Raw genomic sequence first — 23,690 nt, 5'->3', positions numbered from 1 at the left:
GTCTTTGTGGCACCAGAGCGGTGATCATCTCATGCTAGTTCCCTGTCTAGGCACCATAGTACCAGTCTGACTGTTGTCTGTGGCCCAAACAGACCCATTAGAGGGTCTTCTGTCTCGGGCTCACTCCAGACTGCAGCCCATGATCCCAGGATGATTTCTTCTAAGTTCTGGCTTGTTTCCTGTCCTGGGAGCAGGACTGGTGGTCATTTCAGAATAGTCTAATTGTTCTTCTCTTTTGCAGTACCTTCAATTTCTTGGCTTTCCAGTCAAGTGAGCCTGATACTTTTAAAATATAAGTATAAAAGGTTCTCTTAACTCCAGATTGGATTGAAAATACTGGATTGTGACATAGAGCCTTCCTCACAAAGCCATAGTTGTTTCTTCAAAGTTTCTCATGTAAAAGAAGACTGGATGAGTGCTCATTGTTGGAAGCGGTAATAAAAGGAGAAAGTTGGTCCAGGGAATATTTGAACATACAGTGAGAACTAATGAATGCTCCTCCAATAAGCTTGGACTAGTTGGACTTCTATTTTTCTACTTAACAATCCCAACTTGGAAAACAAATGTAAACATGACCTACATTGAGCTTACTGTCCCTAAACACTAAGATAAACACATTCAAAAGTGGTGTGTATGCCTTCAGAATCAAAGGTAAAATATATACATATGATAGTACAGTTCTTACAGTGTGAGTTTTCTAAAAATAGATTTTCCTATCTAAACTTGATCACAGTGGACCAGATTGTATCCCACCATCTTATTAAAAAGCAAGTATTTTCATTAGAAACTTAATCATTTAACCAATTACTTATCTGACACTAGAAGCTAATTGCCTAATTTGAAGGTAAAATTAAGATGTTAAAGGTCAAAGGATCAGAGAAAAGTTATCCACACATGCTTCTCTTCCTCTCTTCATGGTCTCACCTCAAATCCTAGCAACGTAATTCACCTTAAATCTTTAATCTTGCAGCTACAGCATGAAGCTCTTTTGTGTATTAATGTATTTATTATTAGAATTAGCTATAAATTTAACGACTAGAAAATAAGAACCATATTTTATAAGACACTGTTTAATGAAGAGTAAAATTTTGCAGCATTTTTTTCAGATGGAATTGATTTATTATTCAGTTTTTTAAAAATAATTAATTTCCCACCATGTTCCTCTGAGTCATTGTGTTATTGTCAGAAGTAGATTGTAATTCCAGTAATGACTGAACTTGTTACAAAGGTTCATAATCATGTGTAATCTGCATATAGGAACATTGGAATCTCTCTGATACTAGTTCTAAATTGTCAGTGTTTCACATCTGTGTATGACTATAGAACCTATATTACCCTTCTCATGTTTTTTGAAAAGTTACAAAAAACATATTCTTTCCTTAGCCTCTTAAATTATTTAACGTAGCAAAATATAATATCTAAATCTAATCTTTCTAATCTCACTGTGTGTGTGTGTGTGTGTGTGTGTGTGTGCGTGTGCGTGTGTCTTTCTCTTGTTAGTGAAAATTTAAAAAACAGAGCTAATTCCTTGTGTATACCTAGGTCTCATACCCTACTAATATACTAAATGCACATAGTATGCACTAGTGACATAAAAGGATTAGATCAATGGCAACAAGGGGACTGTTACCTAGCACCTAATCAATACTATTAGTGGTTACAATTTTTATTGGATATTTTATGTATTTACATTTCAAATGTTATCCACTTTCCCAGTGCCCCCATCCCATCCTCCCTCCCCCTGCTTCTATGAGGGTGCTCCCGCTCCCATCCACCCACCCACCCCTCATTGTCCTGGTATTCCCCTACACTGGGGAATTGAGCTTTCACAGGACCATGGGCCTCTCCTTCTGTTGATGCCAGAAAGTTCCATCCTCTGTTACATATGCAGCTAGAGCCATGAGTCCCTCCATGTGTACTCTTCCGTTGGTAGTTTAGTCCCTGGAAGCTCTGGGGGATCTGAGTGGTTGATACTGTTCTTCCTATGGGATTGCAAACTCCTTCAGTTCCTTCAGTCCTTTCTCTAACTCCTACATTGGGGTCCCTGTACTCAGTCCAATGGTTGTCTGCAAACATTCACCTCTGTATTTGCCAGGCTCTGGTAGAGCCTCCCAGGAGACCGCTATAACAGGCTCCTGTAGCAAGCACTTCTTGGCATGTGCAATAGTGTCTGGATTTGGTGTCTGTATATGAGATGGATTCCCAGGTAAGGCAGTCTCTGGATGGCCTTTCCTTCAGTCTCTGCTCCACCCTTTGTCCCTGTATTTCCTTTAGACAGGAGCCATACTGGGTTAAAAATTTGGAGATGAGTGGGTGGCCCCTCCCCCAACTGCCAGCTTTGCTTAACCTCTAGATATGGTCTCTACAGGTTCTCCCTCCCATGTATTGGTCATTTTAGCTAATCTCGTCCCTGTTGGGTCCTGGGAGCCTCTTGCTTTCCTTGCATCTTGGACTTGCTGATGACTATCCCCAGTTCCCCATCCCCCATTGCTAAACTCCTCTGTTCAAATTCCTGACTCTATGTATCATCCCCCATCTCCTCTCATACCTGATCTTGCCCCCCCTCTTTTCCCCCACCCTCTCCCCCTCTTCTCTTCCTCCTTTGAGTATTTTGTTCCCCCTTCTAAGAAGGACTGAAGCATCCACATTTTGATCTTCCTTGTTGAGCTTCATATGATCTTTGAATTTTTTCTTAGGTATTCCAAAGAATGGGGCTAAATTGCATATACCACTTCTCAGTGAGTGCATACCATGTGTGTTCTTTTGTGACTGGGTTGCCTCACTCAGGATGATATTTTCTAGTTTATTCCATTTGCCTAATGATTTCATGAAGTCATTGTTTTTGATAGCTGAGTAATATTCCATTGTGTAGATGTACCACATTTTCTGTATCCATTCCTCTGTTGAAGGACATCTGAGTTCTTTCTGGCTTCTGGCTATTATTAATAAGGCTGCTATGAACATAGTGGAGCATGTGTTCTTGTTTATGTTGGAGCATCTTTTGGGTATATACCTAGGAGAGGTATAGCTGGGTCCTCACGGAGTGGAATGTTCAATTTTCTGAGGAACCTCCACACTGATTTCCAGCTTGAAATCCCACCAACAATGGAGGAGTGTTCCTATTTCTCCACATCCTTGCCAGCATCTGCTGTCACCTGAGTTTTTTATCTGAGCCATTTTGACTTGTGTGAGGTGAAATCTCAGGGTTGTTTTGATTTGCATTTCCCTCATGACTAAGGATGTTGAAAAATTTTTTAAATTTTTTTATTATATATTTCTTTATTTACATTTCAAAGGTTATTCCCCTTCCCGGTTTCTTGTCCATAAGCCCCCATTCCCTCCCCTCTCCCTCCCCCTTCCGGGTATTCCCCCTATACATTCCCCTTATTGCCCTCCCCCATATTCCCCTGCACTGGGGGTCCAACCTTTGTAAGACCAAGGGCTTTCCCTTCCACTGGTGCCCCAACAAGGCTATTCTATGCTACATATGCAGTTGGAGCCCTAGGTCAGTCCATGTATAGTCTTTTGGTAGTGGTTTAGTCCCTGGAAGCTCTGGTTGGTTGGCGTTCTTGTTTTTATGGGGTTGCAGAATCCTTCAGCTCTATCAATACTTCCTCTAATTCCCCCCAAGAGGGTCCTGTTCTCATTTCGGGGGTTTGCTGATAGCATTGAACTCTGTATTGGACATACTCTGGACATGTCTCTAAGGAGAGATCTATATCCAGTCCCTTTCAGCATGCATTTTTTAGCTTCATCAATCTTATCTAGTTTTGGTGGCTGTATATATATGGGCCACATGTGGGGCAGGCTCTGAATGACTGTTCCTTGAGTCGCTGCTCTAAACTTTGCTTCCATATCCCCTCCTATGAATATTTTTCCCCCTTTTAAGAAGAAGTGGGAGCATCTGCATTTTGGACATCCTTCTTCTTGAGCTTCCTGTGGTCTGTAGATTGCATCTTGGGTAATTTGAGCTTTTTGGCTAATATCTACTTATCAATGAGTGCATACCAAGTGTGTTTTTCTGTGATTGAGTAACCTCACTCAGGATGATATTTTCTAGTTCATTCCATTTGCCTATGTATTTCATGAAGTCATTGTTTTTGATAGCTGAGTAGTACTCCATTGTGTAGATGTAACACATTTTCTGTATCCATTCCTCTGTTGAAGGGCATCTGGGTTCTTTCCAGCTTCTGCATATTATAAATAAGGCTGCTACGAACACAGTGGAGCATGTGTCTTTGTTATATGTTGGGGCATCTTTTGGGTATATGCCCAAGAGAGGTATAGCTGGGTCCTCAGGTAGTGTAATGTCCAATTTTCTGAGGAACCTCCAGACTGATTTCCAGAATGGTTGTACCAGTTTGCAATCCCACCAACAATGGAGGAGTGTTCTTCCTTCTCCACATCCTTGCCAGCATCTGCTCTCACCTGAGGTTTTTATCTTAGCCATTCTGACTGGTGTGAGGTGAAATCTTGGGGTTGTTTTGATTTGCATTTCCGTGATGGCTAAGGATGTTGAACATTTCTTTAGGTGCTTGTTGGCCATTCTATAATCCTCAACTAAGAATGTTTTGTTTAGCTCTGCACCCTATTTTTTAATAGGGTGATTTGGCTCTCTGGAGTCTAACTTCTTGAGTTCTTTGTATATTTTGGATGTTAGCCCTCTGTCAGATGTAGGATTGGTAAAGATCTTTTCCCAATCTGTTGGTCACCGTTTTGTCCTAATGACAGTGTCTTTTGCTTTACAAAGCTTTGCAGTTTTTTGAGGTCCCATTTGCCAATTCTTGATCTTAAAGCATGAGCCATTGGTGTTTTTTATTTTCAGGAAATTTTCTCCAGTGCCCATGTGTTCGAGACTCTTCCTCACTTTTTCCTCTTTAGATTGAGTGTATCTGGTTTGATGTGGAGGTCCTCGATCCACTTGGACTTAAGCTTTGTACAGGGTGATAAGAATGGATCGATTTGCATTCTTCTACTTGCTGACCTCTAGTTGAACTGGCATCATTTGTTGAACATACTATCTTTCTTTCATTGGATGGTTTTAGCTCCTTTGTCAAAGATCAAGTGGCTATAGGTGTGTGGGTTCATTTCTGTGTCTTCAGTTCTGTTCCACTGATCTACCTGCCTGTCTCTATATCAATACCCATACAGTTTTTATGACTATTGCTCTGTAATACTGCTTGAGATCAGGGATGGTGATTCCCCCACAAGTTCTTTTATTGTTGAGTATAGTTTTCACTATCCTGGGTTTTTTGTTATTCCAAATGAATTTGAAAATTGCCTTTTCTATCTCTATAAAGAATTGAGTAAGAATTTTTAAGGGGAATTGCATTGAATCTGTAGATTGCTTTTGGCTAAATGACCATCTTTACTGTATTAATCCTGCCAATCCACAAGCATGGGAGATCTTTCCATCTTCTGCGATCTTCCTCCATTTCTTTCTTCAGAGACTTGAAGTTCTTGTCATACAGATCTTTCACTTACTTTGTTAAAGTCACACCAAGATATTTTATATTATTTGGGACTATTGTGAAGGGTGTCATTTCCTTAATTTCTTTCTCAGCCTGTTTATCCTTTGAGTAGAGGAAGGCTACTGTTTTGTTTTTTTTTTTTTTTTGAGTTAATTTTATACCCTAACACTTTGCTAAAGGTGTTTATCAGGCTAAGTAGTTCTCTGGTGGAACTTTTGGGGTCACTTAAGTATACCATCATATCATCTGCAAATAGTGATATTTTTATTTCTTCTCTTCCAATCTGTATCCCTTTGACCTCCTTTCGCTGTCTGATTGCTCTGGCTAGGGCATTGAGAATTATATTGAATAAGTAGGGAGAGAGTGGGCAGCCTTGTCTAGTCCCTGATTTTAGTAGGATTGCTTCACGTTTCTCTCCATTTAGTTTGATGTTAGCAACTGGTTTGCTGAATATGGCTTTTTACTATGTTTAGATATGGGCCTTTAATTCCTGATCTTTCCAGGACTTTTATCATGAAGGGGTGTTGAATTTGTCACAAGCAATTTGTCAAATGCTTTCTCAGCATTTTTTTTTTGAGTTTGTTTATATAGTGGATTACATTGATGGATTTTCATATATTAAACCATCCCTGTATCTCTGGGATGAAGCATACTTGATCATTATGGATGATCGTTTTGATGTGTTTTTGGATTCGGTTTGCAAGAATTTTATTGAGATTTTTTGTGTCAGTATTCATAAGGGAAATTGGTCTGAAGTTCTCTTTCTTTGTTGGGTCTTTGTGTAGTTTTAGTATAAGAGTAATTGTGACTTTATAGGAGGAATTCGGTAGCGCTCCATCTGTTTCAATTTTGTGGAATAGTTCAGACAGTATTGGTATGAGGCCTTCTTTGAAGGTCAGATAGAATTCTGCACTAAACCCATCTGGACCTGGGCTCTTTTTGGTTGGGAGACCTTTAATGACTGCTTCTATTTCTTTAGGAGTTATGGGGTTGTTTAGATGGTTTGTTCCTGATTTAACTTTGGTACCTGGTATCTGTCTAGAAAATTGTCCATTTCCTCCCAATTTTCCAGTTTTGTTGAATATAGGCTTTTGTAGTAGGATCTGATGATTTTTTTTAATTTCTTCAGATTCTGTTGTCTCCCTTTTCATTTCTGATTTTGTTAATTTGGGCACACTCTCTGTGACCTCTGGTTAGTCTGGATAAGGGTTTATCTATGATGTTGATTTTCTCAATGAACCAGCTCCTAGTTTTGATTCTTTGTATAGTCCTTTTTCATTTCTACTTGGTTGGTTTAAGCTCTGAGTTTGATTATTTTCTGCCTTCTACTCCTCTTGGGTTTATTTATTTATTTTTGTTCTAGAGCTTTAAGGTGTGCTGTCAAGCTGCTGACATATGCTCTTTCCTGTTTCTTTTTACAGGCACTCGGAGCTATGAGTTTTCCTCTTAGCACAGCTTTTATTGTGTCCCATAAGTTTGGGAATGTTGTATCTTCATTTTCATTAAATTCTAAGAAGTCTTTAATTTCTTTCTTTATTTCTTCCTTGACCAAGATGTCATTGAGTACAGCATTGTTCAACTTCAATGTATATGTGGGGTTTCTGTCATTATTATTATTTATTGAAGACCAGTCTTTTAATGCATGGTGATCTGATAGTATGCATGGGATTATTTCTATCTTCCTGTATCTGTTGAGACCTGTTTTGTGGTCAGTTTTGGAGAAGGTTCCATGAGGTGCTGAGAAGAAGGTATGTCCTTTTCTTTTAGGATGGAATGTTCTATAAATATCTGTTAAATCCAATTGGTTCATAACTTCTGTTAGTTTCTCTACATCTCTGTTTAATTTCTGTTTCCATGATCTGTCTAGTGATGAGAGTGGGGTGTTGAAATCTCCGACTATTATCGTGTGAGGTGCAATGTGTGTTTTGAGCTTTAGTAACATTTCTTTTATGAATATAGGTACCCTTGCATTTGGAGCATAGATATTTAGGATTGAGAGTTCATCTTGGTGGATTTTTCCTTTGGTGAATATAAAGTGTCCTTCCTTATCTTTTTTAATGACTCTTGGTTGATAGTCAATTTTATTTGATATTAGAATGGCAACTCCAGCTTGTTTCTTTGGTCCATTTGCTTGGAAAATTGTTTTCCAGCCATTTACTCTGAGATAGAATCTGTCTTTCTCTGAGGTGTGTTTCCTGCATGCAGCAAAATGCTAGGTCCTCTTTACTTATCCAGTCTGTTAGTCCATGTCTTTTCATTGGGGAATTGAGTCCGTTGATGTTGAGAGATATTAAGGAATAGTGATTTTTGCTTCTTGTTATTTTCATTCTTAGTGGTAGAATTATGTTTGTTTTCCTCTCTTTTGGTTTTGTTGTAAGGAAATTGTATTCTTGCTTTCTGTATGGTGTAGTTTCTCTCCTTGTGTTGGAGTTTTCCATCTATTACCCTTGTAGGGCTGGATTTGTAGAAAGATATTGCATAAATTTGGTTTTGTCATGGAATATCTTGGTTTCTCCATCTATGTTAATTCAAAGTTTTGATGGATGCAGTAACTTGGGCTGGCATTTTTGTTGTCTTAGGGTCTGTATGACATCTGTCCAGGATCTTCTGGCTTTCATAGTCTCTGGTGAGAAGTCTGGTGTAATTCTTATAGGTCTGCCTTCATATATCACTTGATCTTTTTCCCTTACTGTTTCTAATATTCTTTCTTTGTTTTGTTCATTTGCTGTTTTAACTATTATGTGATGGGAGGAGTTTCTCTTCTGGTCCAATCTATTTGGAGTTCTGTAGGCTTCTTGTATGTTTATGGGCATCTCTTTCTTTAGGTTGGGAAGTTTTCTTCTATAATTTTGTTGAATATATTTACTGGCTCCTTAAGTTGGGAGTCTTCACTCTCTTCTATACCTATTATCCTTAGGTTTGATCTTCTCATTGTGTCCTGGATTTCCTGTATGTTTTGGGCCAGGAGCTTTTTGAGTTTTACATTATCTTTGACAGTTGTGTCGATGTTTTCTATGGTATCTTCTGCCCCTGAAATTTTTTCTTCTATCTCTGTTGGTGATTCTCAGCCATTCGATATTCTTCTGTTGAGAATTCTTTGTTTAGCTCTGTACCCCATTTTTAATATTGTTATTTGGTTCTCTGGAGTCTAACTTCTTGAGTTCTTTGTATATATTGAATGTTACCACTCTATGAAATGTATGATTGGTAAAGATCTTTCCCAATTTGTTGGTTGCCACTTTGTCCTATTGACAGTTTCCTTTGCCTTACAGAAGCTTTGAAATTTTATTAGGTTCCATTTGTGGATTCTTGATCTTAGAGCATAAGCCATTGGTGTTTTCTTCAGGAAATTTTCCCCTGTGTCCATGTGTTCAAGACTCTTCCCCTTCTCTTCTATTATTTTTATGTAACTGGTTTTATGTGGAGGTCCTTTATTCATTTGGACTTAAGCTTTGTACAGGGTGATAAGAATGGATCGACTTGCATTCTTCTACATGCTGACCACCACTTGAACCAGCACCATTTGTTAAAAATGCTATCTTTTTTCCACTGGATGGTTTTAATTCCTTTCTCAAAGATCAAGTGACTATAGGTGTGTTGGTTCATTTCTGAGTCTTTAATTCTATTCCACTGATCTACCTGCCTGTTTCTGCCTGTTTGATAGATAAAAAACCATACAGTTTTTATCACTATTGCTCTGTAATACAGCTTGAGGTCAGGGATGGTGATTCCCCCAGAAGTTCTTTAGTGTTGAGACCAGTTTTTGTTCTCCTGAGTTTTTTGTTATTTGAAATGAATTTGCAAATTGCTCTTTCTAACCTTAGGAATTGAGTGGGGATTTTGATGGGGATTGTATTGAATCTGTATATTGCTTTCAGCAAAATGGCCATTTTTACACTATTAATCCTGGAATCCATGAGCATGGGTGATCTTTCCATCTTCTTCAATTTCTTTCTTTAGGGACTTGAAGTTCTTGTCATATAGATCTTTCACTTGCTTGGTTAGAGTCACAGTGAGGTATTTTATATTATTTCTGACTTTTATAAAGGGTGTCATTTCCCTAAAATTTCTTTGTCAACCTTTTTATCCTTTGAGTAGAGGCAGGCTACTGATTTGTTTGAGTTAATTTCATATCCAGCCAAATTTTGCAGCATGTGACAAAAGGAATAAATAACTGGTTTTTACCATCTTAGCACAGGCTTTTTTTTTAAAATTACAATTCTAGTCATCTCAAGAAAACCACATTATCCATCTACCTAAAACAAGCTGTGTCTCAAGCAAGAGACACAGGATTTCAGGGTATCACACTATCTTTTAATCCTCTCTCATACTTGAAAAGTAAGACACATTTTATGTAAGGAGGGGCAATTGCTCAGCTGCGCACCAAACTGCTACTGGAAAATACTCTCATGCATAACTAGGGATAGTTACACTACACAATATTGGGTACACTTGTTGTTATAAGAGCTGCAGTGTTGCAACTTTGGTGTAACCCTACCAGTATTGAGGCACTTGTTTTTCATGCAGGGCTGTTGCATAATAAATTTATTTCAGAACTGTAGACTCAGATTTATACCAAAGTATCAGTTTAATGAAAATAAAGAAACCAAAGTTTAAAAAAGCATGGTTTTCTCCCCATCATCACATAGCTGAACTAAAACTGCCATAGTCTCTCATTTCTGTACCTTATTGCCTGCCTAGTGTCACCAAAGAATAATTTTATCAACCTGTATTTGTTGGATTTCTTTCATTCTGAGATCTGTATAATTTCTGTCATCAAAAAAAAAAAAAAAAACAACCCTTTTTTACCACTTTGGAGACTATGAAACATATATGTTCTGTATCACATCATACAACAAAACAGAATGGCGCAGTTAAGCTTCAGTGTCTGAAGTTACACACCTCATGAAGCCAGTATTTATGGGGCAGTGCTGTCTGCACTGTTGGGTTGTATGTGTATACTCTTGTGTAATGTCAGCGTTTACTGCTTTAGTAAAATGAAAACAGTTTATTTGTATCATTTTTAAAAATGGGATGAGCTATATGAGTTGCAGAGGTTTTGTTGTTACTGTTTATATTTCGTGGGAAGACCATTATTTGATTGGTTTTGGCTTATGCTTTTTTGTAGTTGGGTTGGATGTTGGGTGTGGGAGATGGTCTGTGGCCCTCATAGTTTTTTTTACCTAGCGGGTACATCAGTGAACCAAAATCACTTGTAACTGTGTAAAGAAGACAAAATGTTCAAGGGAACAGTTATATTCAGAAAAAGAATTGTGGGCTGGAGAGATGGCTCAGTGGTTAAGAGCACTGACTGCTCTTCCAGAGGTCCTGAGTTCAAGTCCTGGGCAACCACATGGTGGCTCACAACCATCTGTAATGGGATCTGATGCCCTCTTCTGGTGTGTCTGGGGACAATGATGGTGTACACATATAAATAAAAATAAATAAATCTTTAAAAAAAAGAGTCCCAGTGTTTAAAAAAAAGAAAAAGAATTGTAAGATTTCTATATATTAACTACCTTTCTTTAGGATAGATTTTAGATAGAATATGATAAATTTTAGGATATAATTTCCGTCTCATAAGTCCAGATGTAGCTTTTCGCCGTATTGGGACCCATGTCACACCCCTCTGTGTCCTCTACATCATAGATCCTCAGTAATGTTAACAAAATACTATTCACCAGTCTGGAAACAATTAAGAATATAATTTACTGTTAAATAATTTTATGTTTAAATATAGGAATATTATATTTATGTATATACGAAATATTTTTTAAAGTTTTAGAAAATTAAAATTATTTAAATTTATAAATATAATTGATTTTATTTTAAAAGTAGCTTGCTTTAGTAGCAAAATAAAATATTTTTGAAGCTAATTAGCCATAGTGATTAATAAATTCATGTCTTTATTTAATGTACTATGATATTTTGTTTATGTCTCAAAGGATTTTTTTTTGGAGAGATGGTTACAGTTGACAGCTGTAGAACCACTAATAAGATTAAAGTAAAGAATTAGTTGTGTCAACTTTAATCTGCTGTTTAGCACTGCAAACCACCTGGGGTCTTCTCCAGAGTCAGCTTGTTTAATTGTGAAGTTTAAATTACATAATGGGGTCCTATTTAAGAGCATGTTTAAAGACTTTATAAAATAATAGCTGCCTGATATTAAATTAATATTAGCAATAAAAATAATGCTTTATCACTACAGTTTAAAAATAACATGCTAGTTTAGTATTCAACCTAATTGTGGTGCATTATGGTAATCTTTCAACATAAGACTAAGTCAGAGGTTAGTTTGAGGAAATGGAGAAGAAATTATTAAATCAGTCACTTAATGATATATGCTTTTTCATCTAAAATTAAAATTTGTCTCTATGGAACACAAAACTTGGCTATTCTGTATGTGCCTAATCAGTTTAAAACAAAAACTTTTGAAATATCACATTCAGTTGAAATTTTCTTACTCGAAGGAATTATAGCTAGGAAACTTATTTTAAAGTTAATTTTAATTTCATTGACACTATACTTTATTATATATATGTAGTGCAATATTAACATTGGTGTAGTGGAAGTTGATGAGGACACAGACAGGATTAACATCCTGGAAAAGACCCTTCTTGAATAGATGGTTGCTCGGGTTAAGTCGTCCACTGCCCCCTCACTCTTAAGTATCAAAGGGTCTGAAGGGACAGAGCAGGATAGCAGAAGAGGCAGTGTGGGTTTATACTTGCTTAAACAGGGTGTGGGCCAGTCAAGTGTCTCTGCCTGACAGCCTGCGTTTGATCCCTGAACCCCACATAGTAGAAAGACAGAAAAGACTCACACAGGTTGTTCTCTGACCACACTTATATGGTGGCACATGGAAAACAAATTCGTTTTTTAAAGTAACTTAAAGAACAAAACAGGACAAATGGTACAAATGTTAGCCTTTCATCCACAATAAATACTCTGATCTGTCAAAGTCATCAATTTCAGTAAAAGTTCACCAAATCTTTCACAATTCTAAACTCTATGTCAAAATGTCAAAGTTGAAAAACTTTTCTTGTTTTAACTTTTAGCCTCATTCTTTCTTTTAAGTTTCTTGCGAGTGAGACATCTTATTTATGAGATTTCTATGAAACAACTCTACAATGTTTCTAATTATAAAAAAAATCATTATTTTTTCTCCCATCTTTATTAAATTGGGTATTTCTTATTTACATTTCAAATGTTATTGCCTTTCCCAGTTTCCAGGCTAACATCCCCCTAACCCCTCCCCCTCCCCTTCTATGTGGGTGTTCCCCTCCCCATCCTCCCCCCATTACCACCCTCCCCCCAACAATCCTGTTCACTGGGGGTTCAGTCTTGGCAGGACCAAGGGCTTCCCCTTCCACTGGTGCCCTTACTAAGCTATTTATTGCTACCTAGGAGGTTGAAGCCCAGGGTCAGTCCATGTATAGTCTTTGTGTAGTAGCTTAGTCCCTGGAAGCTCTCGTTGGTTGGCATTGTTGTTCATATGGGGTCTCAAGCCCCTTCAAGCTCTTTCAGTCCTTTTTCTAATTCCTTCAACGAGGGTCCCGTTCTCAGATCAGTGGTTTGCTGCTGGCATTCGCCTATGTATTTGCTGTATTCTGGCTGTGTCTCTCAGGAGAGATCTACATCCAGTTCCTATCAGCCTGCACTTCTTTGCTTCATCCATCTTATCTAGTGTGGTGGCTGTATATGTGTGGGCCACATGTGGGGCAGGCTCTGAATGGGTGTTCCTTCTGCCTCTGTTCTAAACTTTGCCTCCCTATTCCCTGCCAAGGGTATTGTTGTTCCCCTTTTAAAGAAGGAGTGAAGCATCCGCTTTTTGGTCATCCTTCTTGAGTTTCATGTGTTCTGTGCATCTAGGGTAATTCAAGCATTTGGTCTAATATCCACAATGAGTGCATACCATGTGTGTTTTTCTGTGATTGGGTTACCTAAGGATGATATTATTTTAAATTTTTAAGTTACCATAGAAAATAATGAGATTTACTGTGGCATTTGCATAAATGTATTTTATTTTACTGATCTCTCTTTACCATTACCTCACACGTCCTCCAACACTGTCTTAGTGGTCCACTTTTTTTCCCCCAAATTGTTCCTCCTTTAGCTTTCATGTCATACATGCTCTGTCTTTTTCCCTCTTCTATAAGCTCTCTTTCTGTTTTCACAGTTCCTTTTCTGCTTTTGAAACTTAGGCACATGCACAAATATACGTATATACACATTTAGAAGCATGAGAGTAAACACAGTATCTGTCTTTCTGAGACTGGCTTGTTTTATAATATGATATCTACCATATTATTTTCCTATAAATGTCATGATTTTATTTTTCTTTATAGGTACATAAAATTCATATATATGAATTTTCTTTGTATACTCATCTGCGATGGATCAGTTCCATTTCTTATTTTTTGGGACTAATGCAGTGACAACATGCATATACAACTATATTGTTGACTTAGTTTTTCAGTTATATGCCCAGAAATAATAATGGAGTCTTACAGTACTTTGCTCCTAATTTTGTGAAAACTTGCATGCTGATTTCCATAGCTGCTATAACAGTTTACACTCCTACCAACAGTGAGGTGAGGTCCTCTTTCCCTTCATCTTCAAAAGCATTATTATTATTTATTTCCAGTTGATGCCTGTCCTAAATAGAAAGAAGTGGGATCTTAAAATTACAAATCTTAATTTGTATTTTCTTGATGGCTAAGGATGTTGAACACTTTTTCAAATACTTACTAACCATTGTGTTTTTTCTTCTGAGATCTATATATTCAGTTCATTAGTCCTTTTTTGAATTAATGATTTGATGTGTTTATTTTGTTGCCCTTTATATATTATAGATGTGAATCCTTTAAGGAAAAAAATTTCCATTCTATAGGCTATCTCTTCACTTTGGTGATACAGAAACTTTAATTTCATGAGGTTAATTTGTGGGAATATTTTTTAGAAAGTGTGTGTGTGTGTGTGTGTGTGTGTGTGTGTGTGTGTGTGTGTGTATGTGTGTGTGTGTGTGTGTGCGCGCGCGCGCATTTATTGTATGTGTGTGAGTTCATAGGCACAGGAGTGCACAAGCCAAACAGAAATCAATCTCCAGTGTCATTCCTTAGGCTCTGTCCACCTTGTTTTCTGTCATTGGCCTAGGGCTTTTTCATTGAGCTAGGTCAGCTGGGATCTACCTGTCTCTGCTTCCCAGCTTTGGTATAAGTGGATACCACCATGTCCATTCTTTTTAGGTGAGATCTAGGGTTTAAACTTAGATTTTCACATTGCATGGTAAGCGATGAATGGTACGCTCTCTCCCTAGCCCACTGCTGCCTGTATTTCAGCATGTTTTTCCCTAGCAGCTTCAGCAACTCAGGGTATGAAGTAATGTCTTTGATCTGTCTTAAAGGGATTCTCAGGCTGGCGAGGAAAAGTGTGGATCAAATTTCACTTTTCTCTTTGTGTATATGTACAGATTTCCAGTATTACTTGTTGGATAGACCTTTTTTCAGTGTATATTTTTTTATACCTTTGTCAAATAGTAGAAGTCCATAACTCTGTTGGATTTGTTTTGGGGTGCTCTATAATGGGTACCATGTCATTCCTCTGGAAGTCTGTTTTTTGTATCACTTCTATCCTGTCTTTGTCACTGCAGCTCTTAAGAATAATTTAAAATCAAATATTATGATATCTCAGTATCATTTATTCTTTCTCATTAGGATTGCTTTTGCTGTCCTTGATCCTTGTATTTCTACACTAATTTTAGGATATTTTTTAGTTCTGTGAAGAATGTTGTTTGAATTTTGATGAAATTACATTGACTCTGTAGATTACATTTGGTGATATACCCAGTTTTCATACTATTAATTCTAGTACAAGCTCATTTGGCGGTCTTTCTGTCATCTGATGTCTTTTTCAGTTTATTTTTTCCCAGTATATTGAAGCTTTCTTTGTAAAGGTCTTTTACCTTCTTGCTTGGGTGTATTCCGAGGTGTTTCATGTTTTTTGAAACTGATGTGTATGGATAATCTCAGCTAATTTTGTCCTTAACAATTTTGTTATTATCATGCAAAAAACTACGAATTTTTGCAAGTTAATTTTATATCTTGTAACTTTACTAAAAGTGCTTATGTCTAAAAACTTTGTGGTGGATTCTGTAAGGCCTGTTAATTACAGAATCAGGGTATCAGGGTATCTGCAAATCGGGATGGTTAACTGCTTCCTTTTGCACTCGTATCACTTTTATGTATTTCTCTTGCCTTACTACTTCAACTAAGGTTTGATTACTGTTTTGAATGAAAATTGAGAGTGGGCACTCTGGTCTCATTCAGGTTCTATCCATTTGGTATGACTACTAGAAGTTTGTCATATGCCTTTATTATGTTGAGACATGGTCTGTCGTATCCTAATTTTTGCAGGAATTTTATCATGAAGGCACATTGAACTTTGTCAGATGCCTTGTTTACATTTCTTGGAGTGATTGCTTGATTTGTGCTCTTAAATTTGTTTATATTGTATATTAATTGATTTCCATATGTTAAACCAAGCTTTCATCCCCAGAATGAAAACCACCTGTAGTATTGTATGATGTTCCTAATGGGCTCTTGAATCTGATTTTCAGGTTTTTGTTGAGATTTTTTTATTTTAATTAAGGCATAATTACGTCATTTCCCCCTTCTGTTTTGTCCTTATAATACAACCTGCTGAGTTTGTATAGGATTTCAGGGCTTACCACTTGGTATTAGATAACCAGTTAAGGGGCTCATTCCTGGGAGAGACTAATTCTCCCTCTCAGCAGTCATTAGTTACCTGCCTGCCATTCTTTGTTTGGGGATGAGACCCCATGAGATTTTCCTCTTCCATTTTAGTATGTTTGTATTGTCCTTGTTCAGGTCTTACTTAGGCAGCCATGTTGTTGACCCTTCCTTGTTACTTCTAGGAGATAGTCTCACTTCAGTCTCTCTGGTCCTCTAGCTCTTACAGTCTTTCTGCCTCTCCTCTGTGATGTTTCCTGAGCCATACATGTAGGAGTTGTATTGTAGATCTATCAACTAGGGCTGGGCACCCCAAAATAAGTTGGTCTTTGTGTATTGGCTAGTTATAGTTTTCTGAAATTCTCTCCATATTTGCAAATGGGAGCTTTTTTGAAGATGCAACTGCACATATACAGATATATGAACAAGTTTTGAAAGGAGTTAGATATTATTAAGCTGGTCTAGTAAAGTGGCAGTAAATTTTTTCTAAGATCCTCAAGCATATTAGCTGTTGGTAGTTGGTATACGATACTAAATCTGATTTCCTTTTTTGTTGAGCAGGCCTTAATTCCAATTAGACAACTGTTGGTTACTGCCAAGATCTGAGTGCCACTATTCACATTTAGGGCTCTCCTGCCATGCTCGTCATTGTTGTAGTTCATAGATACCACACCCTCTTGACAGTTCGCACAGCACTTCAGGTACCATAAATGCTAGACCTCAGGCAGGACACTTTCAGGTCAGATCCAGGTGTCCTATCACCAGTTCTGTGTCAGAAGTTTGTGGTGACTTCAACAACAGGGACTTATTATCTTCCACTGCTGGAACATAATTATGAGCAACAGCCGTAGTCTATATTGTTTGAGGTATCTGTTGGATTACCCTGACCAAACAGCTTGAAAGGAAGTTTCTTGTGCCTGGAACTGATTCCTGTTAGTCTGTTCCGCATGTGAGAAACATTATCAATCCAAATGGCATAACTTTCTTTAAGATCTATAGATTTAGAAATAAATATAGACATATACATGTATGAGAATGTTGGCATATATATTACTCTGTAGTTCTTTTCTTGTAAAGTCTTGATCCAGTTTTAACATCAGGGTAGTTTAGGCCTCATATAATAAATTTGGTAGTGTTCTTCCCTTTATATTTTGTAAACCACTTTGAGGTGTTAAGAGTTTCCTTTTGTGTTTTATAGATAAGTAGTGGATCCATCTAGCCCTGAGCTTTTCTGCATAGAGATTTAATTACTGCTTCACTCTTGTTGCTTGCTAGTAGTCTAATTTGTTTATAATTTAATTTTAGGAGGTCATGTGAATTTATAAATTTTTCTATTTATTCTATGTTTCAGCTCTTTAAAATGTAAGCTTTCAAAGTATCCCAAATGATTTTCCGAACATCAACTGAGTCTGTTTTAACAACTCTCTCTTCAGTTGTTATCTGATGAAGTTGGGTTTAACTATTCCTCCTCCTCTTCTTTCTCTTCCTCCTCTCCCTCCTCTTCTCTTTCCTCTTCTCCCTGCTCTTCTCCCTCCTCTTCTCCCTTCTCCTCTCCTCTTACTCCTCTGTGTGTGTGTGTGTGTGTGTGTGTGTGTGTGTGTGTGTGTGTGTGTGTGTGTCTTACTAAACTTTTAGGATTAATCCTTACTTTATTGGTACTGTTTATTCTTTTTATCTGATCCATTAGTTCCTCTGGGCTTGGTTTGTTTGTTTGTTTTTTTTTATTTTCTAGAGCCTTCAGGTACATCATTACATTATTTGAGAGCTTGTAAATGTTTTTAATGTGAGTATTTACAGCTATGAAGTTTCTGCCAAGAACTACCTTGACTGTAGCCCAGAGGTTCTGATAGATAATGCTATCTTTTTTTTTCCTTGTAGGATTTTTGTTTGAGGCAGGGTTTCACTATATAACCTCCTGGAATTTTCTCTGTATACCAGGCTGGTCCTGAATTTACAGAGATCCACCTGCCTCTACTTGTGCTAACATTAAAGGTATTTGTCACTATACCCACCAAGTTCTAGGAATTTTTTAGCTTCCTTCTTGATTTCTTCAGTGATTCCCTGTTGATTCATAAGTGTTCTGTCTCCATATCTTTTTGTGGCTTTTTCCAGCTTTTCTCTAATTCAACCACAGGGCTCACCAGCTTCTGTCCATTGTTGAATGTAAATATCTTCATCTGACTCTTTTAGCTGTTTGTTAGGCAAGCATGATAGGTCCCTTTTTGTGAGCATCCCACAGCCTCAGTAATGGTGTCAGATCTTGGGTCCTCTCCTTGAGATGGATCCGACTTTGGGCCTGTCGCTGGACCCCCTTTTCCTAGGGCTCGTCTCCATTTTTGTCCCTGTGATTCCTTTAGACAGGAACAATTCTGGATCAGAGTTTTTGATTGTAGAATCGCAACCCCATCCCTCCACTTGATGTCCTATTCTTGTACTGGAGGTGGGTTCTATAAGTTCCCTCTCCTCCACTGTAAGGCCTTTCATCTAAGGTCCCTTTCTTTGAGTCCTGACTGTCTCTCACTTCCCAGGTATCTGGTACATTCTAGAGGGTCCCCCCACCTCCTACTTCCCAAGGCTGCCTGTTTTCACTCTTTCTGCTAGCCTTCAGGATTTCAGTTCTGCCCCCCATCCCCTTTCCCACCCAGGTCCTTTTCTCCCTCCACCCGCTCCTGTGAGGAGGAGGGCAACCCTATAGGAAGACCAGCAGTTTCAACTATCCTGGACACCCAGGAACTCTCAGACATTGAGCCACCAACCAGGCAGCATACATCAGCTTATATGAGGCCCCCAACAAATATACAGCAGAGGACTGCTGGGTCTGGACTCAGTCAGAGAAGATGTACCCAACCCTAGAGAGACTTGGGGCCCCAGGGAGTGGGGAGGTCTGGTGGAGTAGGGTGGGGTGGGGTACATCCTCTTGGAGACGAGGTGGTAGTAGGGGGGAGGTGTGGGATGTGGAACAGTTGAACAGTTGGAGGGTGAACTGGGAGGAGGGGGATAAAATCTGATCTGTAAAAAAAAAATTAAAGAATACATAAAATAATCTTTGTGTGGTTTCTGACTTTTCTTTTGCTACTGATTTCTAGTTCTGCTCCATGGTACTTTTGGTAGTTTAAAAATTAGTTAAATTTTTTTGTTTGTTTGCTCTGTGTATTTGTTAAAGGTTGCTTTATGCCCTCTTCTTATGATCAGTTGTAGGGAAGGTTTCACCTCCTTCTAAGACAAACTGTATATTCTCTCTGTGTTCAACAGTATATTCTATAGATAACTGTTGCATCCATTTGATCTGCAGTATAATTTAGTTCTGATATTTAATTGCTGATTTTCGGTTTGTTACACCTCTTTGATACGAAAGTAGGGTATTGAAATATCCTACTACTGTTGTGTCAGGACTGCATTTAAACGATTCTTAATGTACTAAGTATGTACTTTAGTTGTAGTCTATAATCTTTTTTTTTACATACAAACTCCTGTACCTCTCATTAAAAGGTTTGGTTTCATGATGCTTTTTTCTGTCCTCTGTTTTGAAGAGGAAACATGTTCAGTAAGAAAAATATCTGACAAAAAAGTTATTCATAAGTATATATTTGGGGCAAGAAAATCTGTATCTTAGATTCCCACCATCACCAGAGTGTACTCTTGACAGAATATGCTGTGAGAAGATACTTTGAAAAGTTGGGGCTTTCTGTTTGATGTCAAAAGTACTTCAAGTCATTCACGTTTAAAATTACAGAGAGGGCTGCTGGACAGACCACCCAAGCTGGGTTCTGAGCAGTGTGTGCTCTAAACCAGGTGCTCTTCAAATAAAGATTGTCTTTCAAGTGAGTTCACTGCATACCCAAGTTTTTCCTCACCCTGAGACTTTTGGTTCCCTCTCCCTTTCTTCCACATTAGAACATAGTTTCTTAAACAACTTCTGTGAACATAAGGCTGTTTAGATGCACATTCTTCTTTATCAAAGAAAAGATTTTCTTTATTCAGCACAGAGGCTATTAAAAGAAGTTGCACTCTTTTATATATGTGTATTTCTTCTTGCTTCTTAATTGCTAACCAGAGTTTTATAACAAGCTGTAAGAATTTGATTGAATAAAACACAAAATACTAATAAACATCAGGGCTATGAAAACATAAATGGCAAAGGCATCTTAGGTATAGTTCGAAAGCTCTGCAATTCATCACAGCACTCTTAACGGGATTTTTAATAGTTTTTAGAGATCCATAGTTTATATATTACCATTAACTTACATAATATAACACACACTACAATATTAGCATAAAGACAATTATCAATTAAACAAGGAAGCCAGGGAATGTATTTTCCATGTATGTCATTGCAAATACATGAAGGGCAGTGTATTCACTCACCTCAATGGTGTTAAAATAACTTGAAGCTTCTGTTTTATATTTCACACCAAAATAAATTTGCAGTGAACTGATAGATTGAATTATGAAAACTATATAAATTATGATAACTTTGAAAACATACACTTGAGTAATTGTCTAACTTTATAATTTGAAAGTACTTTTAAATCATAAAAAGAAAGGAAAAACAAGGAAATCAGCATAGGTGTTCATCAGCTGATAAATGGGCAAAGAAAATGTAGTACATACACACTATGCATTTATTAGACCATCAAGAAAAATTAAATATTAAAATTGCACAAAACTTAATGAATTTGAGTATTGTTATAGTAAGTAAAGTCCAGACTCAGAAAGACAAATATTCCATATCGTCTTTTATTTGTGGATCCTGGCATTATATATGAGTATGTGAATGTGTATAAATCCTGAAACTAGAAAGGGGCCCATGAGGTGCGTAATAGAGCATGTGTTGCATGAAAGTGAAAAAGGACATTGTCCAGCAGGAGTAGAAGAGTACCAGCATAAGGCAAAGGACAGGCTTTCAGAACAACCATGTGGGAAGACACCATAACAAAATATGTTATGTTGTATGATTAAAAAATAAAAACTAAAAGTAACATATTTAGTTTGCTGTCACATTTATGAAGATGTAACCAGTATTGGCCACAATATGAGTGCAGGGAAGGGCCTTTCTCACAGTAAAAATTGATACAATTCTTCTTTCTGGAACTCAGTTTGAATTTGGCTATATGCTTAAAAACCTTTAAAACATTCAGTTCCTTTTACCCATTTTATCACAACCAACAAGTACGAAAGAAGCAAGCAGGCATTTGCTCCCAGACTTCATGTACCTGTGCAGGTAGGTGATTGAGACCGAAAGCCAGCCCTTACCCTGTAATGAATAAAGCAGGGTATCCAGACTCTAGTCTAAGAGTTGGAAGTCACTGTTTGTAAAGCCACAGTCACACTCAAGGTGAGGTGTATCATGCCTGGTCACATTCTGGATTTGTTTTGCTTATTTAGGCCAGTTCAGTAGTGTTGATTTGGGTATCAGACATAGAAGCATTCTCCAGATTCTTTTGTGTGTAGAATCCGCCTGTCAGTTTCTCTGTTTAAATCATCTGGATCTTTTCTCCATCAGTTTACAACAAAGACTTCTCACATAAACATTGTTTATGCTACTGAAAGCTGGACACTATAGCTAGAGGTTGGTTGAACTAAATTTTTATATCCATAGGATAAGACATGGTTCAGTATTTTTAAAATTATGCATTTTTATTTTGTTCTTTATTAGAAAGGAATGTGCAGAAGCCATGACTTAGAAAAGTCTTGGGAGATTTCTAAATTTGACTCCCAAAACAGTGATAGCAGAAACCCCTGGGCACTGGTCCATCTGAGGTCACTTTAGGATGATCTCTACTGATGTTGCCCACACAACTGATACTGCCAGGTGAAACTTTAACTGGATCTTAGTACAGTAATTTTCCCTGCATTCCAAGAGAATGTGTCTAAAGAAGCCTTTGGATTCTCTGAGAAAGGAGAGCCCTCCATCTTCCACTTCAGCCAGTTCAGGACAGTTCTTTCTGTTCTGTACTTTGTGCTTCTCAGTCAGAGTCTGATTCTCTTTTTAAACATTCAAACCTAGTGGTATAGAAGACACTAAGTGTTACAGAGAAATACTTAACAGTAAGAAAAGAATGATTACAAATACTATATTTTTTCATAAGTTTTTTACCATTTCTTTGTATATCACCTTCTCAAATATAATTATTTTTATAATCATAAACACCTGTTTTAACCTTATGAAAAACAAATGCATTCTTGCTCTTGTTGTCAAATAACAGTAATAACATTAATAATTAATGAGTTCTACTAATTAAGTAGTGTCCTGAGTACTTTATTATCTCATTTTATTCTCATGGCAATCACCGAAAGCTTTAAAATTATCTTCTTTTTAAACACGTGGAATGGATTATAAATGCTGCACTAGAAATTTGCTAATATCTTAAGTGATAAACTGGGACTCTGTCCTAGAAGAATCTGGTTCCTGTAGCTCTACTCTTGAGTAGTATTCTCAATGGTAACCAACTTCCAGAAACCCATTAATTATGTGGTCAGGTCCAGCTGCATCAAACATTAGTATAACGGGCTCTTCTCACCTTCTTTTTTCCCAGAACAGCATTAGCTCTGTGGCATTTACTTGTCTTATATGCATTGCACAATGTATGGCATATCACAGGGACCTTCAGTATATGATTAATGGTTGATTGAATGAATGAGTGAGTGAGTGAGTGAGTGAGTGAGTGAGTGAGTGAGTGAGTGAGTGAAATGAATGCTCACATGGTGTTTCTAAGATCTGTGGTTCTCATCTCTGGCTGTAGAGTTTTTCTAAGACACAAGTTTCTATTATTGGGTATGCAGTGTGTCTTGGTAGTTTGCATTTCTTCAAGTCCCCAGGTAATGTTGATGCTGTTGGTTAACAGGTCACAATTAAACAAATGTCTCAACAACTGTTCTCAACCTGTTCATTTCAATCCCTTTGGGGGCCAAAGGACCCTTTCACAGGGCTCACCCAACATTATCCTGCAAATTAGATATTTACACTACAAAATATTTGACAAGATATTTGACAGTAGCAAAATTACAGATGTAAAGTAACAACAAAAATAATTTTATGATTAGGGAGTGGTGGGAGGATCACTAGAACATGAGAAATTGTATTTAAAGGATTACAGCATTAGGAAGTGTTAGGGTCCAAGAATCACTGAAGGGAAGACCCCAGACTCAAGTAATATACAAAGGCAAAGAGCGTTTATTCTGCAGAAATTACCAGCATACAGGGGTCAACCATTCATCAAAATGGTTATAACCAGAGGAGCTCATAGGTCCCCTTTTAGGCAGTGCTGGGGAATTTTCTAGAAAGGTTAGGTAACCTCTAATATGGTTGGTAGTGGGCAAAGCAGTGACATCAGTACAGTTTTGATTGGTTGCTATGTAAGTTTCATTATATTTGGTGAGACCTTGAAGAATTCCAGGAGACCAACAGAGACCAACTCAGTTCTGGCCCTGTGATCTCCTCTGTCCAGGTGCCCAGAGACCATCTCCG

The 23,690-nt window shown here is 37.6% G+C and overlaps 1 protein-coding gene across 2 annotated transcripts in view; it reads left to right on the top strand.

The window, feature by feature from the left end:
* Positions 1-23,690, top strand: part of Scaper (S-phase cyclin A associated protein in the ER) — a 265,244-nt gene that overhangs the window by 161,868 nt on the left and 79,686 nt on the right. The window lies entirely within an intron of this gene.

Source organism: Rattus rattus, chromosome 8 (genome assembly GCF_011064425.1).
Source record: "Rattus rattus isolate New Zealand chromosome 8, Rrattus_CSIRO_v1, whole genome shotgun sequence".
NCBI classification, from domain to species: domain Eukaryota; kingdom Metazoa; phylum Chordata; class Mammalia; order Rodentia; family Muridae; genus Rattus; species Rattus rattus.
Note: the sequence above shows the minus strand (reverse complement) of the source record. Positions and strands in the feature narration are given on the sequence as shown.